At 50.0% G+C, this 14,426-nt stretch overlaps 1 protein-coding gene across 5 annotated transcripts in view; it reads left to right on the forward strand.

The window, feature by feature from the left end:
* The first annotated feature begins 4,921 nt into the window (after window positions 1-4,921).
* The window catches only part of LOC137417775 (inactive rhomboid protein 1-like), a 120,001-nt gene continuing 110,496 nt past the window's right edge, over window positions 4,922-14,426 (forward strand). For 2 of the 5 annotated variants that reach the window (XM_078785967.1, XM_078785969.1), the window contains exon 1: window positions 5,310-5,333. The gene's annotated coding sequence lies outside the window, so the exon portion shown is untranslated. Of the gene's footprint in view, window positions 5,171-5,309; window positions 5,334-14,426 lie in introns of those variants that run through there. The other 3 variants (XM_078785964.1, XR_013624793.1, XM_078785968.1) reach the window with 3 other exon arrangements.

The raw sequence follows: 14,426 nt of genomic DNA on the forward strand, positions 1-14,426 counted from the left end.
GTGGGCGGTGGCCACGCCCGAGGGGTAGGCGTGGCCTCATGATATACACCGGGCGACCAGCCCGGAGCATTTCAGTGTTACAGTGTAGTCTTACAATAAAGACGTTTATATGTTACCGCTTGTCCGCTTCCTCCTTGCTCACAAGCAGCGCGCGTAACGCCGCGCTTTACTGGTGACCCTCGACGTTGGATCTGCCGTAGCGATCCTTCCGAACACGACGCCATTGCAATGGCCAACGACAAGGCAATGGCGATTAAACTTCCCGAATTTTGGGAGGCCCAGGCCGAAGTCTGGTTCGTTCAAGCCGAAGCCCAATTTCAGCTTCGGCGCCTCACCACGACGACCTGCGCTACTGCCATGTCGTCGCCTCCCTCGGGCCCGGCACGGCCGCTCGAGTTGTGTCCGTCCTTCGCCACCCACCGGACGGCCACAAGTACGAGGCACTCAAGCGGCTACTCCAAGCCACGTTCGGCCTCACGGACGACGCACGGGCCGACCGCCTCCTGGATCTCCCCGAGCTCGGTGAGACGCGCCCGTCGGTCCGAATGGACCATATGCTGTCACTGTTGGGCGACGAAGCCCCCGGTTCGCTATTCCGGGCGCTTTTCCTGCGCCAACTTCCAGCGCAGGTTCGCCTCGCGTTGGCCGGGACCGAGCTAACGGAACCCCGAGCATTGGCCGCCAAGGCGGACAGGTACTTCGCCGCTTCGGACACGCGGGCGAGCGTCGGCGTGGCCGTCACGGCCCTCGACGCTGATGTTCAGCAGCATGTTCCACAGCATCAGCTTCTACCGCGCGCTGATGTTCAGCAGCATGCTGATACGCACCTCGTGAACGCCGCCACGCCCCGCCCGCCACCGCGGGGAAACCCGCCAACTCCACCGGCCTGGCGGAGCCAGCCGCGCTCCTCCAGCTCCACCACCTGGTGCTTGTTCCACGCCAAGTTCGGCCACGAAGCTCGGCGGTGTCATCCGCCGTGCTCCTTCAACGGATCGGGAAACACCCGGGCCGGCGCTCAATAGTGGCGATGAGCGCCGGCCGTTCGAGCAGCCTGCTGTTCATAACGGACACCTTCTCCGGGCGCCGTTACCTGTGCGACACGGGAGCGCAGGTGAGTGTCATTCCCGCCGGCACGTCAGACAAGCACGCCGTGGGTGGGGGCCCCGCGCTGCTTGCCGCAAACGGGACGCCCATCCGTACGTACGGAAAACGCTGCCTCTCTCTGCGGTTTGGAGGGCAGGTTTTCCGATGGACGTTCGTCACCGCCGACGTGCCCATGGCACTGCTTGGCGCGGACTTCCTGTGCGCTAATGGGCTCCTGGTCGACGTCAAGCGCAGACGGCTTGTCCAGGCCGAGACGTTCAGCTCGCTCGCTTGTGCGTTGCCCAGCTCAACGAGCGGCTTGCCAAGCGGCTTGCCGAACGATTCTGTTCCGGCCACGTTGGTCTGTACGCTTCCGGCAGCGGACGCATTCACCCGCCTCCTTGCCGGCTTCCCGGCCCTCACATGGCCCACCTTCTCGGCGGGGGCCGTCAAGCACGGGGTGGCCCATCACATCCCCACCGTCGGGCCACCGGTCTACGCCCGGGCACGCCGCCTCGAGCCGACGAAGCTGGCGGTGGCAAAAGCGGCGTTCGCTACCCTGGAGCGACTCGGCATCGTTCGGCGCTCAGAGAGCGCTTGGGCGTCGCCGCTGCACATCGTGCTGAAGCCCGGCGGGGGATGGCGACCGTGCGGGGACTATCGCCGTCTCAATGACGCCACGACTCCCGACCGCTACCCCGTCCCCCACATTCAGGACTTTTCCGCCCGTTTGGCGGGCAGGTCCTTCTTCTCGAAGGTGGACCTCATACGCGGCTACCATCAGGTCCCCGTCAGGCCGGAGGACCTCCCGAAGACGGCGGTCATCACGCCATTCGGACTCTTCGAGTTCCTGCGCATGCCCTTCGGTCTGAAGAATGCGGCTCAGGCGTTCCAGCGACTGATGGACAGCGTCCTGCGCGACTTGGATTTTGTCTACGTCTACCTGGACGATATCCTCGTCGCCAGCGCGTCCCGCGAAGAGCACCTACGCCACCTCCGCACGCTCTTCGAACGCCTGGGCCAGCATGGCCTGATTGTGAACCCCGCAAAGTGCCGGTTCGGCGCCGCCACAATCGATTTTCTGGGGCACCGTGTCACCAGGCACGGAGCCGTCCCCCTGCCGGCCAAGGTGGAGGCGGTGAAGGGGTTTCCGCGCCCCCGCACGATCAGAGGGCTGCAGGAGTTCCTGGGCATGGTGAACTTTTACCATCGGTTCCTGCCCCGTATCGCCCAGCTCCTGCGCCCCCTGCACGAAGCTCTCCGAGGTAAGCCGGGCAAAGGCGACGTTACCTGGACCGAGCAGATGGACACGGCGTTCACGGGCACGAAGCTCGCCTTGGCTAACGCCACCATGTTCGCGCACCCGGCGCCCGATGCACCGATCGCCCTCACCACCGATGCCTCGGACTACGCGGTGGGCGCGGTGCACGAGCAATGGGTGCGTGGAGCTTGGCAACCGCTGGCGTTCTTTAGCCGGCAGCTTCGCCCGCCCGAACGCCGTTACAGTACCTTCGACCGCGAGTTGCTCGGACTTCACTTGGCGGTCAGGCACTTCCGCCATCTGCTCGAGGGCCGGGCGTTCACTGCCTTCGTCGACCACAAGCCGCTGATCTTCGCGATGGGCAAGGTCACCGAGCCGTGGTCGGCCCGGCAGCAGCGTCACCTCTCGGCCGTGTCCGAGTACACGACGGACATCCAGCACGTCGCGGGGAAGGACAACCCGGTGGCGGATTGCCTTTCCCGGGCCGTCGCCCACGCAGTCCACCTCGGCATCGACTATGCCCGGATGGCAGCGGACCAGGCCGCTGACCCCGACGTCCAGGCCTTGCGGACCGCCGTCACGGGCCTCCGCGTCACCGAGGTGCCGTTCGATGGCGCGGGCGTGGCCCTCTTGTGCGACGTCTCCCTCGGGCGTCCTCGCCCCATCGTGCCCGCGGGCTGGCAGCGCCAGGTGTTTGACGCCATCCACGGCCTGTCCCACCCGGGCGCGAGGGCCTCCCAAAGGCTGATCGCCGACAAGTTCGTCTGGCATGGCCTCCGGAAGGCCGTCCGCGGCTGGGCCAGGACGTGCCTCGCGTGCCAGCGCGCCAAGGTGCACCGGCACACCCAGGCCCCGTTGGCCCCGTTCACGGTGCCGGAACGCCGGTTTGACCATGTCCACGTGAACCTGGTGGGACCAATGCCCCCCTCGCGGGGTTTCACCTACGTCCTCACCATGGTGGACCGCACCACCCGGTGGCCGGAGGCCGTGCCCTTGGCGTCGACAACGGCGGCCGATGTCGCGCAGGCTTTCATCGCCACCTGGGTCGCCCGGTTCGGCGCCCCCTCAGACATCTCATCCGACCGCGGCCCCCAGTTCACCTCGGAGCTCTGGGGGGCGGTTGCGCAGGGGCTCGGGGTCCGGCTGCACCGAACCACGGCCTACCACCCCCAGGCTAACGGCCTGTGTGAGCGATTTCACCGCTCATTGAAGGCCGCGCTCTGGGCCACCCTCCGCGACGGCGGCTGGGTCGACAGGCTCCCCTGGGTCCTGATGGGCCCCCGGATGGCGCCCAAGGAGGACCTGCGCGCATTCGCGGCGGAGTTGGTCTTCGGGCAACCGCTGCGGGTGCCGGGCGAGTTCCTCCCCGACTCCACAGCACCATGGTCCGCGGCACAGCAGCGCTCCGCTCTGCACGAGACCGCCCAGAGGTTCGCCCCGGTGCCAACGGCATGCCACGGGCACCCACCGACGCACGTCGCCCCGGAGCTTCGCACGGCGGAGTACGTCTTCGTCCGCCACGATGCCCATCGGACACCACTGCGGCCCCCGTACGACGGGCCTTTCCGCGTGCTGGAGACCGGGGCGAAGCACTTCACCCTGGACATCGGCGGTACTCCTGACCGCGTTTCGGTAGACCGCCTCAAGCCGGCCCACCTCGATGTGGACCATCCACCTCCAGTGGCCCGACCCCCACGTCGGGGCCGCCCTCCTGCGGGCGGACCCCCGGCACCGCCCAGCCCCGCCGCCACGCCGCCCCCCAGTCCTGCACCCATCCCAGGGGCAGCCAGGGGCATCCCACCTGGCATCCCTGCACCCCAGACGCCGCCGATCGCCAGGGGGCGCTTCGGCCGGGTCATTCGTCTGCCCCGCAAACTGGCCCTCCAGGTGCGCGGGAATTCTGGGGGGGGCGCGTGTGGCGGACACAAAAGCCCACTGGCGTGGTGACATCATTCCACGCACCAAGTGGGCGGTGGCCACGCCCGAGGGGTAGGCGTGGCCTCATGATATACACCGGGCGACCAGCCTGGAGCATTTCAGTGTTACAGTGTAGTCTTACAATAAAGACGTTTATATGTTACCGCTTGTCCGCTTCCTCCTTGCTCACAAGCAGCGCGCGTAACGCCGCGCTTTACTAGTATATATATATATATATATATATGCATGCCTCCACAGCATTGTATTGCAGGTGGCTATCTCTGTAGTGCTGTATCTAAAATCTTTAATGTCACGATTTGGAGTAGTTTTTAAATCTTTAAATGGCTGATACCGTTGTTGCAGTGTCTTATTATATCACACAGACTAAAGCTGCTATACTTACTGTGTACAGGGGAAGAGGTTGGTGGTACGGGGAGGGGGTGGTGTCATAAGTTCCGCCATATTTGCATACGTAATAAAAAGATAGCCACCGTACAGTTTAATGTGATCGTGCACTACGATAATTGCATTTTAGTTATAGCATCAGCGTCCATCTCTTGTTGTTATTTATTTATCGCTGCCATGTTTCAAGCTTTGGAATGGACCATTGGTCCATGGTGGGTTAAAGGAGATGCCGGAGCCCCACCCACTTTGGGGGCTGGGCTTTGTAAAACAAGCTAAGGCAGGAATTTGGAATTATAGCCAGAGTGCCGACAACAACCGCCCCCTCTTCGTCAAAGGACACCGTTGGAGTAACGTCCACCGGCTAATGCGGGCACACGACACAACCGGCTTAATTCATCCATCGGAAGGAGCACGCATTCTGTGACGTCACGCCGTGCCTGCGCAGCACCTGTTGGGCAGTTTACAGTCGGGTCAGGAGTCCAACCCAAGCTGGACAACTGAAAGGTTAGTAAGAGCACTATGTCTCTTCACCATGCTCTCTGATGAACGTTTTAAGTTGTTTCCCGACCCAACCACACCTTCCCCCCCCACCCCCCCCCGCCCCCCGCTCCCCACCACCCCCCCGCCCCCCGCTCCCCACCACTTCTTTCTCCTCGACACAGGTTAGGTATGTAAACTTGTCAGGTGTATTCTCCAGTTGTTCAGTGTGCATACTTCGCTTTACCTGTTGCTATGTGTAGTACTGCCAAGTTTGACTTTCGGTTCATACAGTGCTCTACATATTCTCTGGATTATACATTATTTATATAAAATCCTTATTCTGGAATACCTTTGAATACTTTCATAATGGAGGGTTCGGTTGACCGAACTTTAACCGTTTATTCACCACCTACGTGGAGTACTAAGGTGCAAATCCTTTAGGTAATGTCCTGTAGGTTTTAATGTCCTATAGGTAAACAAAGGTTTAAACGTAAACTAAAATATTTGGTGATAATTATTTTATTTTATAAGAGTAACTGTTTCCACCTGTGTGTCTGGCTGTACGTTTCCACACTTTAATCAATAACATCTGTTACACAACCTGACAACAAGATGGTGAACATCTTGAAGTGGTAAATGTAACAATGGCGTTGTAGTTGTTATTGCAGGCAAAGTATAGTCGTGTTTTCACCAGCGTAATATTAGCGCATTCTCTCAAGTTTTTTTTTTCTTTCCCTGCACTCGCGAAGCGAAAAGCGAGGTTAAGCGATCAGGTGCATCCGTACCTGTCATACGTTTGCATCTGCATTTTTAAAATTCATTTTCCTCTGAAACCATTGGCCCGATTGACACGAAATGTTGCAACGTAGGAGCGCGTCCTCCTGTAAAATTTTGAGTGAAAATTATGACGTCATAGGTCACATGGTACGGAGGCCATCTTGGAAAGATTTTGCACCTCTATATCTCCGAAACCGTTCAATGGAAAAAATTTAAACATGGCTCATTTTAAAGAATTCTGCATGGGGAATAAATGTTGTTAACGATGACGTCATTGGTGCCTTAATTATGATGTCATAATTTGACAAGTTCAATGTTTAGTCCGATCAGTTTCACAATTTGAGTGTGATCGACTGCAACAATTATATTGGAGAATTTAAATTTATGATGTCATTGGTCATGTGGTCTGGCAGCCATATTGGATCAAAAGGGGGGGGGGGGGGGGGGGAAACTTAAAAACAGAAGAGATGGCTCGCACCAAGTTGACTGCACGGGGTAAGTATTCCATGAATATCATCTAGTTTTTATGTCATTGGGTCATCTCGTCTTCATTTTCGAAGAGGATGAACTTGTAAAATGGGTCATGATGTCCGGATGTCAGTCCATCCATCCGTCCTTCCATCTGTTAACTTTTTGCTATTTTTGCTACTCTTCTCTTGTCACCCAGCTGATTGTTTTGAAACTTGACACATGAATACAAGACAGGAGCCCACACAATTGCTCAGACTTTAGTGTTTCGATTCAGGATCATGGAGGCTCCCAGGCGGGATGGAGGGATGGGGGTTACCTCCCAAACCTCGTCCCCTACTCACTTATTTACCAACCGATTGCTTTGAAACCCATACCGCCCTTCTACTTGATGGGCGCAGGATCACTCGGGTTTAAATTTGTTTTATTTCAGATCAGGGGGCCTTCTAGATCAGAGGGGGTGGTGGGTCCCCCAAATCAGCAGAGGTCTGAACTACAACTTCAAGAGATGACAGTCAGCCCAATCGGGACTTTTTTTTTTTTTTTACGTTGTGCTTGTTGGGCAATTGCCATTTCAAAAGTTGTGTGCATGACCTGACCATGCCAAACTGTCTGCAGCTTTTCAAATGTCATCATGCCAGTAGTAATACCAAGTGACCTCGCTCAGTGGCAGTAATGTACAGGTGCTGCTGTCAGTTCCACCTGTATAATGGACTGAGGGCATTGCAAGCGAGCTCACGTGCAGATGTATATGTAAATGTAATCACAGACATTCACAGGCAAACGCAATGTGTCTCCCCCACCTCCCCCACCCACCACTACTTTGACTGCTTTAAAATCAAAAGAAAGAAACTGAACCAATGTTGACTTCATTATCCTGAAGGGTCTCTAGTCAGGTATTTTTGTCCCATGTATTGTCTCGATCGGTTGAAATATAAAGGGTCGGTAGGTGAAAAATCCTTAGTTTGTCACCATTTTTGACCTTTGACCTCTGTATAATCCTGAAAATGGCCAATCCAAAATCTTTGCCCTCCTTCCGGGTTGTGTGAAAGCACCTTCGTCTCTATCAACTAAAATACAAGATAATGGAAAATTGGACGATTTGTAAGTGTTTGACTTTTGACCCCCAAAAATCATAACCAGGGCAAAAGCAAAAAAATCAAAATCGATTGTAATCTTACCCAGGCACTTTTACTAGTAAGACACATCCATAACCATCCTTGTCCATGTTGTGGAACGTCGACCAATGCCCTCAGCTTTTTTGTTCCACCCTCTTTTTTTCACCTTTATTTGCTTTTAGTTTGTTTTCTCCGCAACCGCTTGAGTGATGGACACAAAACTTTCAACATAGATAGCTACTCATGGAGAATTGTTTAGTCTTGCCCTGAAGGGGATGTGAGACTATTGCAAAACCCCTGTTTGTCTCTGTGTGCGTCTGCGTCTATATATTTTCGCTCGAAAAATGTTTTTCTCCATACCCACTTGTCTGATCGATGCAAAACTTTAAGCATAGGAGGGAGTCTCCATAGAGAATATTTAGGGATAACTGACATCATAGTCATGGTGTGGCAGATATTTAGGATTATAGGAGAAAAAATTGGACATCCCTTTTTCTGAAACTGTTCAATGAAAAAAATTGAAACTTGGCAGATGTCATCAACTCTCCATGGGGTATGCAGGGTGATAGATAACAATGATGTTATCAGTGAAATGTTATTCCAGCCATAAATGGCTGAATTGAAATCCTTAGCCAAAAAATCTGAAACTTCATATATTGGATCAACAACCCGATGTGAGTGTAGAATTAAATTTTTAGGGATAACTCTATTTTTAGGGATTTTTAGGGATAAATCTACAACCCGATGTGAGTGTAGAATTAAATTTATGACGTCATCGGTCAAGTGTTCTGGTGGCCATATTGGATTGAAAATAAAAACGTTAAAAACAAGACCGAAATTCTAACAGCGGCGTAGCCGGGCTTGTAAAATAGTATAAACTACAAACACACATGATTAGCTTTTTAAACAGTCACTGATGATGTTTATAACATTAAATAAAGAAATTTGGAGGAATGCTTAACGTAAAGGTAGAGCATGGTGATTGTGATATATAACAGGTTCAACTATATGTTCTCCTGAACGAATTGGGATCAAAATGGCGGTATGTGCAGTCAGCCGCCGTGATGACATCAGACGTAATCACATCACCCTGTCAAGTGACCAGATCCTCAGCTCTGATTGGTGTATGTTTGAGGGGACATACATACATACATACATACATACATACATACATACATATAGACGGACAAACACTGTACTAGACGGCTTTGCCATATGGTCTACGCCATAAAAACTCTTCTCCAGTACCACTCAACAGATCGATGCGAAACTTCACACATATGATCAGCTAGCCATGGGGAATATACTTTTAAAAAATTCATATTAATCTTCATTGATACAATTTAGCCTTAATGTGTACTAAAGAGGGTTAAATATCCTCATAATCAATCAATAAATATACGGATAATGGCAATGTATGTGATGTAATATGGTGGATGGATTATACGGGTATATGGCCCAAAATAGCAGCGTGTTCAGTTAACGATGGTATTTTTGATCAGAATGAGCGTGAGAGGTGACACTATGTGCTGTACAAGTGCCATTCTAATTTAACAAAGTTACATGATGATTGGATGGAAAATGCCACCTGTATTCCGAAAAGTCTCTTTTCTGTAGGTAGGGGTTGCAAGGTGTTTCATGTATCAGGAATAAATGGCCTCGACCTCGCTTCACATGGCCTCGGCTGAGGGGTGGACAAGATGGATACAGAAGCAATTTTTTGGAGGGGGAAGGGGAAGGGGAGAGGTTTACCGGTACTTAATGAATGTAGAAAAGATAATGGTTTTGGATGGGGGATGATGATCAGTGACCCGATATTCAAATTTCAGGTAAATCGGGTGAAAATTGGTGATTTTGCACAACCTTGACCTTTTGATCTAAAAAAGAAAAATCAATCAGCCTCTAGCTTTTGATTGGTGAACCATTTCAGTGACCCAATATGCAAATTCTTTAACATTTCAGGTAAAACAGATGAAAATTGATGATTTTATGTGATGCTGACCTTTGACCTTTTGACAAAATTATTAATTTGTCTTCTCCATATTCTCATAATAAAATTATTAATTTGTCTTCTCCATATTCTCTTAATAAAGCTTTGGTGAAAATTTGATTACAATAACTCAAATGGTGAAAAGATTACAGCCCTGGCAGCTGCATGCACACACACACACACACACACACACACACACACACACCCAAAAGTGATTGCATAACATCGTCTCTGCTGCTGTGTTTTGAATGAAGAACCACCTTTAGAGGCCATTTTTTTTACCGCAGAGCAGGGGTTGGCCTTTTTCGGGCATCGTTGTCCCCTTTTTGAAGTAATGTTTTATGGCCGGATGCCCTTCCTGCCGCCAACTCTGTTAGTCGCCTCTTGCGACACACAGGGAATTACCAGTGGGCTGGTACTCAATTTGCAGACCTCGGAAGGATGACAGGCTGAGTCAACCCCCCTGGCGTTAATTCAGCGATCGACCAGGATTCGAACCCAGGATCCAAGGATCCACAAGCCAGCACCCTAACCGCTAAGCCAGCACCAGGATTTGAATGATCAAATTAAATTAAATATGTTGTCTCTTTGTATTCTCTGTGATCTACAATTTGTACAGTAAACAACAATGGGATATCTGTGCTGAAAATTTCTGTAGGCGTCTGAAAGCCACTACTGAAATACTAATCCCAGGCTTGGAAACACTTTCCGAGCCTCTGAAAACCACGAGAAGAGTGGGAGGCAGCAGAATGAAAATGTGTCTCAAATGGTGGTATTATTGGGTCCAAGCTGTCTTTGTCCTGGTTTAACCCCATGGATTATGAGTTGGGGTTACAGGCAGGTTCTTTGTTGTTGTTGTTGTTGTTGTTGTTGTCCTGTACAGGTGTAACATTAAATACCAACAGACACATTTCTTGTAAATAGTGCCACTCTGGCCTTTTGTTTATGTATTTGTGCAAATAAATCTGGGGCATATTTTGCTAAAAGGCTTTTCGAGGTTGGCTGGAAGCCATGTTAAAATATGACTTCTACTTACAGCCTTCTGGGAATGCTGATTTAGAAGATAATGTTACGAAAATAGGGATTTAGTTTGTCATTTTCTTTGTTTCCTTTGTTAAGAAGAATGTTTACGCACGTAGTATTTCTTTCGTGCTTTTAGCAGTTTGGAATTTCAATGTGCAAAATATATACGTTGGTTAAGAGCAGGGACTAGGCCTGAGTAAGTCCTTGGTGTATATATATATGTATATATATAGGTCTGCTCTCTTCTGTTTCTTACAAATCCGTTGGAAGAGCACTTTGCACAATTCTTCACTTGGTGTAATGAGTAGGTATAGGCTGTCAATTCTGGTTTCATTCTCAACTCGAGTATATATTGTCGGATTGGCGCTTCGCAGTCACGGCCTTACACCACAAAGTGCACCATCCCGCCGATGGGCACAAAACTGGTGTTCCATCTCCTGGAATTATTTGGTGAACGTTAAAGATCCTACAGTGTGTTTTGTGAAATGCAGGTGAGTTATAGCTGGCACCCTGAAAAAAAATCACACTTTTTTTTGCCTAAATCATCCACAGTCAACCCTCAGGCCTGGCCGGTCATGAAAGACCTTTAATTGACATGCTCATAGGATACAAGATAACCATAAAAGGTAAGATATGACTGTCAATTATGAGGAAGAAGTACAGCAAAGACGAGGTTGTTTCCTTGTTTTATGAGTAATTGTTAGTTGTGTTGATGGATCAGATGGAATGGAAGGTGGATCAGACTCTGCAACGGTTGCTGGAGTGAGATGTGCATGGAAGAAGTTTCGGGAACTGAGTGGCGTGCTGACGAGGAGGGGAGTGTCGTTGAAGCTGAAGGGAAAGGTGTATGCTGCATGTGTGAGAAGTGTTATGATTTATGGGATCGAGACATGGGTAATGAACGTAGAGCAGCAACGTAGGCTGGAAAGGGTGGAAATGCGAATGGTTCGGTGGATGTGCGGAGTATCGTTGAGAGAGAGGAAGACAAATGATGAATTGCGAAAGATGATGGGAATAGAGCCTGTGATTGATGCTGTGAAGAGAAACAGGTTGAGATGGTTTGGTCATGTGTTGAGGAAGGATGAAAGTGACTGGTTGAGAAGAGTGATGGAAATGAAGGAAGTAGAGGACGGGGAAGACCGAGAAAGACTTGGCTAAAGATGGTGGAAGAAGAAATGCGGGCAAGGGGGTTAACAAGGAGAGATGCAGAAAATAGGGCAAAATGGAGAAGATTGTCATGGGGACCGCAAGGGTAACCCCCGCTCTAGCAGGGAAAATGGCCTTTAAAATGCATGTTGTTGTGTTAGTTGTGTTGATATATGAGAGACATTAAGTTTTACACTTTCTCTTGTGCTGTCTCACAAAGATTCTCTTGTGCTGTAAAGTAGGATCAGGAAACTCACCGTCCACTGGGTATAAGATATATGACCCTGGCTAGGAAAGGATGAACATCTCTGCTGAGTTTCATTAGCACAGTACCATCCATTAATTCCTTTGTGGTGCGGTGGTTTGGGGGTGAGGGGTGGTTGAGGGATTTTGTTTCACCACTCCCTTTTGTATTGCTATAGTAAGATGCAGATGAAGACAGCTCAGTCTTTACTTAAAGCTCGGTTTTCAACCCTCCATTTATCAATCAATAAGTAAATGCAATATATGGTTCATCTATTTAATACGTATGCAAATATGCTGGTATTTTTCACTACCACTAATGCCGCCACCCACATCCGCCCCATATAGCAAATAATAAAAAAGTAACAATATCATTCCAAAATGTAACTTTGTAAGGCACGACAACCTTTGCCATTGTTCTCTTTTAAATAAGATAAGCATTTCTCTTTTATCTTTGTGTGCATTTCCCTGGAATCTGCAAATTAGGCACATGCATGCTTGGACAGGAATCTGCAGGCACATGAGCAAGAGCAGGTGGAAGAAAATCTCTTCCCGGACTTATTTTATCAAACTTGTTTGACTTGTTTTGTCAAATCAATAAAGGGTCTTCTTTATTTATTGTTGTTAATTTATATATTTGATTGTTTGTTTGTTTGTTTGCTTTGCCTCTAGCATATCCAGCATATAAATTCTGGAGCTATTGCTCTGGTGACGAGAACACACTTTTCTTACATACTGCAAACCTCAACTGTTGACTCCATCTTGACACTTTTTACAAAGCACACTCAACGATACGATAATATTAATATGCGATCTGATTACATGTATCATAATCTCTGTTACAGAGTGTTGGTGCTGCCAAAGTAGTTTATTGGCCCTGAGACATGCTGGGCAGTTTGCCACCCCTCTCCCAGCAGTTTGGCGTATGGAATTATGCTCAAATGGAATTATGCTCATTCCATTGACCTGCGGATGAAAGCTTTGTATGTGGTGGGGAGCTCAGAAGTGACCAGAAAGGACTTCCCACGATGGAGGATGCCCAGTCAGTGACTGGCTTTGGAGGCCAGATTTGAAATGTTGTTTTCCCAGGAAAGATCATGGCAGATGGTGAGACCCAAAAGCTTGAGTGACAGAACTTATTCAAGAGGATTGTTCAGAAAGTAGATGGGAGGGTTGTCCAGACGGTTTTTTTCGGAGAGACAAAGTGAGTGTGAGATTTGTCAGGATTGAAAGACACGTTCCACTTGTTTGACCAGTTTGTGATATTGTCCAGGTCTGCAGAGAGTGAAGAGGCTGCTGCTTGCCGACCTGAGGGTTGGGATATGGAGCGGCAGAGAGTGGAGTCATCAGAAAAGAGATAGAGAGGATTTTCCAGAGAGTCGGAGAGATCATTAATGAAGACCAGAAAAAGCACAGGGCCCAGAACACTGCCTTGAGGAACTCCAACTTGAACAGGAAGGGGAGAAGAGAACATTCCAATTAGGGACGCACATTGACTACGACCAGAAAAAAAGTCTGCAAGCCATGCATCGAGGTTTCCATGGATACCATAGGAGGAGAGTTTGGTGAGCAGAGTGGGGTGCCAGACCATATCGAAGGCACGTGATATGTCAAGGGAGACAGCTTTGATTTCCTGTTTGGCATTCATGACCTCCATCTATTGTTGAGACAGGAGAAGCAGCATGTCCAGAGTAGAATGACCTGGTCTGAATCCAAATTGATGATCAGAGATCAAGCCATTCTAGAAGAGGATTTGATGTCAGAAGCGATGATCGATTCCATGACCTTGCTGATTATTGGGAGCAGGCTGATTGGTCTGTAGTTGCAAGGATCTGTTTTTGCACCTTTCTTGTGTAAAGCGGTGATGTTGGCTCATTTCCAAGCAGATGGCAGATGACCTTGAGCAAAAGAGAGGGTGAAGAGAATTGAGAGAGAGTGTGAAAGAGCGGCAGAGCAGGATTTTAGGACCTGTGGGCTGACGCCGTCTTGTCCAGTTGCAGAATCAGAGTCGTGGTTTGACAGAAACTTCTCCACCTTGTCAGGAGAAAAGGACACAGTCCAGGAGCAGCTGAGTTCGACTGGGTAAGGTGGGTACAGAGTGAGATGGATTTGGGTCAAAATATTTTGAGGCAAACACAGAGTTGAGGCATTTGGCTTTATCACTTGTGGTGTCGGCTGTGTAGCCATTTGAGGTAAGGGAGGGGATGGAGGGGGAACAAACACCAGAAACAGATTTGACCAGATGCCACCAGGATTTGGAGGAGGGAGAGAGGTTTGAGAGTTCAGTCTTGTGAGTAGAGAGATAGTGCTTCCTGGCTCTCCTGAGGGTAGACACACACCTCTTCCGAACTTTGTAAAAGGAACTGAGATTGCCTTCAGTTGGATTAGCCTTCCAAGAGGCAAAGGCAAGTTGTTTCAAGGCAACTGCCTCACCTCAAGATTCAGTGTACCATGGATGGGAGGAAGGGTATGACAACTGAAGACGAGATGGGATAAATCTGAACATGAGAGAGAG

This window comes from Myxine glutinosa, chromosome 10 (genome assembly GCF_964187855.1).
Source record: "Myxine glutinosa chromosome 10, kmMyxGlut1.1, whole genome shotgun sequence".
NCBI classification, from domain to species: domain Eukaryota; kingdom Metazoa; phylum Chordata; class Myxini; order Myxiniformes; family Myxinidae; genus Myxine; species Myxine glutinosa.